Below are 4,754 nucleotides of genomic sequence, written 5' to 3'. Positions count from 1 at the left end.
TATTGCAGCTGGTGGAATTATTACTGGTGGAATTTGATGGATGGTTTCAGTTTATTAAAGATGCTCAGAGGTAGCAACTGTTCTGAGCTTTTACTCCTCCGGAAGGCCGAGCTCCTCGCCATATCCCTAAAGGTAAGCCCAGCTATGCTCGGAGGTGGCAGCTTTTATTAGATATCTTATTGTTTCTGCCTCTGCTCATAACTCCCATCAGGAGATGAGGGCTGGGACCTGGATCAACCGTTAAACCCACGGCTTCACATTTCAGCTCGGCTCTCTTTTTACCCGTGACAGACTGATATTGCCCCAATATGCCCGTTAATGTCAAACAAAATCCAAAAAAACCACAACATACTTTAACTCCTGAGGCAGCAACTCATTCCAAATGAAGACCATATCCTCAGACAATCAAACTTACAACCTGCAGCAACTAAAAAGTGTGGCCCCTAGAAGATGACGCAACAGAAATGTCAGAATCGTGGCTGATAATCCTTCCATTAAATGGTGAAATGCACAAAGAAATAAAACATATATAGATACAGACAAAGTTAAAGTTTTTCTCCAGGCATTGAGAGAATCACTACAAACTAATCTCTGTGAATCAGAGGGTTCCAGAGTGCTTATAAGACTCTATTTCAGTGGATTAACACTTATTAAGACAGCAAAAATCCCTTTTTTGAGGAAGTTTGTCGGCTCCTGTAACCTCTGCTTCTTCTCCTAGCTTGGTTTGGGACTTCTTTGGTGGATTCCACTTAGTATTCGATTTTGCTGCTACAAACAGGGTTGTGTAACAGAGAAAACAACTGACCATGATCCAACGTGTGTCACTGAGGGGGCTTATACCGAGGTGCGACACCAACAATTTACGAGGGCAGAGGGGAGATCAATCAGAAATGTTTGGACTCAAAAGTATCTGGTAATTTTAAAAGCACTACGTCTCTACCATATATCTCCCTCCCAAAACTCAAGTTTAGCCCCTTGTTCATCTCAAAAGTCTCTTGTTTCTGAGCAAAGTTCCTGCACCTGAAATGTAAACGGACCAGAAAGAAGAGCCCCATGAAACACGTGCACTTCCCACTTGACTTTGTTAGAATCCAGCTAATAACATTAAGATCCAATTTATTGGTCGTGCATACATATGAAATGTGTCCTCCACTTTTAACCCATCCAGGTTGACACATGCACATGCACTCAGAGACAGATGCCAACCTGGAGCAGTGGGCAGCCATTCAGCGCCTGGGGAGTATGGGGGTACGGTGCCTTGCTCAAGGGTACATCCCTCCAGCTATCAGTTCCACCAATCTTTTTTGAGTGGCGAGAGTGGGAATCGAACCGCCAACCTTCTGGTTATTGGATGACCGACTCTAACCACTGAGCCACGGCCACCCCATGCTGCTAAATGCTAATGTTAGATAAACTTTTTCAACATTTTCAGTCCCTAAAATTGAACCTCATTCGTCAGGGTTGATGGGTTTGTTATGTTTGAACCTCTGCTTGTTTCGTCTCCTCCCATAGAAACATTGGGCAAACATGGTAAAAATCATAAATACTTGACTTTAATATGGGATGGACATCCTTTCATCCTTATCAGAATGAGTTTTAGAGGCTGATTTTTTTTCCTTTTCTTCAGTATTAGTAGGTTTATTTTATGCTGTCATGGTTTAATTCTGTTTACTTGAAGTTTAGATGCTGAGCGAAAAATGCAGCGAAAAATGTGCTTGTGTTTCAAATTTTATATCTGCACATGTATATTATAGTATCGGTCTAACTCTGGCTGCGCGATGTTCAAAGAAGTAACGATATTCCAAAAAGCTTTCATGTGAACTGTTAGATAAGTGAAAACAGCACTGTCCACCTTTGATCTCCAAATCAGTATGTTGCAGATGTAGACACTGAGCCAAGAAAGCTTTGAATATGACTACATTATGTGTTGTGCTCTTGAGGGAATTTCACTTACATCTGGACTTATAATGGTCAACATGTGCATGAGTTTTTGGGTTTTTTCATAATCAATGGTGGAAAAAGCTTTATAAAAAGTTAGAAAAAACATTTAAAGAAGACTTTTGTGAATGGATGGAAGCACAGTTTTAGTGCTTCTGTCACGTAAAATAAAGTGCGTCCTCTTTCCATTCTAAAGATTAAAGTTTCAGGACATGATGAAATCCATGATTCAACACCTTCAGCAGCAGTGAGCTGAAGTAATGGTTTCCTGTGTGACGTTATCAGTCTCTCTCATGGTGGTGGAGGAATCTTGGCCCACTCTTCTTTCCAGCGCTGCTTCAGCTCATTGAGGTTTGCAGCATTGGTTTCTGCACAGCTCTCTGAAGGTCCCACCACAGCATCTCAGTCAGGCTGAGGTCTGGACTTTGACTGGACCATTGCAACACCTTGATTCTTTTCTTCTTCACACATTCTGTTGTAGATCTGCTGCTGTGTTTGGGATCTTTGTCCTGTTGATGAGCCAGTTTCAGCCCAGCTTTAGCTGTCGGACAGACGGCCTCACATCTGACTCTAGAACACTTTGGTATCCAGAGGAGTTCATGGTGGGCTCAATGACTGCAAGGTGCCCAGGTCCTGTGACTGCAGAACAAGCCCAGATCATCAGCCCTCCACCACCGTGCTTGACAGCTGGTATGAGGTGTTTGTGCTGATATGCTGTGTTTGGTTTCCTCCAAACGTGCTGCTGTGCATTATGAGCAAACATCTCCACTTTGGTCTGGTCTGTCCAAAGGACAATGGGCCTCATGCAAGAACATTTTCGTATTTTTATTCTAAATTTCTCTTGTTTTTTTCGTACGAAGGTCTCGTACGAACACGCCACGTCAGATTCAACAAACGCTCTTAACTTCGGAAAAAGTATGTAAATGACCTACGTAAATGATGAATCCCACCCGTGCGTATTTAAGGGGCACGTGCACGAGGATAGTAAATTTGCATACTCCATGGCCAAAACTATACCATATAAGGCTGTGCTTCCTCGGTCCTGTGCCAGGAAGTGTTGAGTGTTGAGTCATGAAAACGGCATCAAGGCGCAAAAAGAACAACTTTAGGGGCTCTGAGACTGAAGTTCTGCTTTCAGAGATCCAAAAAGGAAAATCTGTCATTTTTAGCAGTGTCAGCAGTGGAATTACAGGACCTGCTAAAGCGAATAAATGAGAAGCAATTAGGAGTGCTGTTCATTCCATGTCACCTGTAGTTCGTAATGTCACCGAAATAAAAAAAAAAAGAAATGGTTTAATATGAAAATGACTTAAAAAAAAAAACGTCTCGCCATGGCCAGGCCATCGATGACTGCAACTAAAGCCGTGCAATCAGTTGTTGCCTCATCATGATGGCACTTTGATGGGGTGGTCCATGAGGGGGGTCTTCTGGCACCACAGCTTCTGGTCTGCCTGGGCTGGTTCAGGTTGTAGGAGACCCTCGTTCATGGCAATATTGTGCAAATCTGGCATGCCTTCTCTGGGTTATAGAGCAGTTTGCCCAATTTGCTCAATTTAAGTCAAACAGAATAATGTCAGCATCATTATGGGGTATAATGCATATATTTATTTATGTTTACTTCAAAGTAATTAAATATACAATCCATTAGTCAAGCAAACTTGATTAGAATAACAGCGGACTATTTTACGATACTCCTACGACAGTTCTGGATCACTCGTAAATTCTGTTCATACCTGAAAGAAAACGTAAAATACGAAAAGATTGGTGAATGCCCAAATTTTCTTAAATCACTCGTACGCACGATTTAAGAACAAATCTGTGCGTACGAACGGTTGTTGCATGAGGCCCATTGTTTCAGAAGTCTTGTGGTTTGTTCAGATGCAGCTTTGCAAACCTAAGCTGTGCTGCCATGTTCTTTTTAGAGAGAAGAGGCTTTCTCCTGCAGCCCTTCCAAACAAGCCATACTTCCATCCATCCATTTTCTATACCGCTGAATCCGTCGGTCGGGTCGCGGGGGGGCTGGAGCCTATCCCAGCGGTCAATGGGCGAGAGGCGGGGTACACCCTGGACAGGCTGCCAGTCCATCACAGGGCCACACAGAGCAAGCCATACTTGTTTAGTCTTTTTCTAACTGTGCTGTCATGAACTTTAACCTTTAACATGCTAACTGAGGCCTGTAGAGTCTGAGATGTAACTCTTGGGTTTTTGACCTTGGGGTGACCTTGCTGGGACGTCCACTCCTGGGAAGATTGACAGCTGACCTGAATGTTTTCTATTTGTGAATAATCTTTCTCTCTGTAGAATGATGGACTCCAAATAGTTTGGAAATAGCCCTTCCCAGGTTGATGGGCAGCAACAGTTGCTTCTCTAAGATCATTGCTGATGTCTTTCCTCCTTGGCATCGTGTTAACACACACCTGAATGCTCCAGAACTTCTGCTTTTATAGAGGTGCTCACACTGACTGATGATCAATTAATCAGAGCATTGATCAGCAGATCATCTGGCTTAGCTTAGTTTTGGTTAAATAATGACACTCTGTTTACCAAATTTCAACATCTTTTAAAGGGGAACTCCGGGGCATTTGAAGCGTGTTTCCATTGCTAGAGGTTGTCAAATACTGCTAGTAGGACACAATACATGCCCAGTAATATTCTTGTAATGTTTTAAATACTTGAACGCAGTTTTTCTAGAGAATATAATTGTTTTGTATATGAGATTATCGTCCATCGACTCTTTTGGGCTTTCACATGCGCGAGCCTACAACCAGCCGGTGAGTTACATGCTGTTTATAAAGTTGTTTTGTAACGTCCCCATG

The sequence above is a fragment of the Odontesthes bonariensis genome, chromosome 4 (genome assembly GCF_027942865.1).
Source record: "Odontesthes bonariensis isolate fOdoBon6 chromosome 4, fOdoBon6.hap1, whole genome shotgun sequence".
Classification (NCBI taxonomy): Eukaryota; Metazoa; Chordata; class Actinopteri; order Atheriniformes; family Atherinopsidae; genus Odontesthes; species Odontesthes bonariensis.
This window is presented reverse-complemented; position numbering follows the sequence as displayed.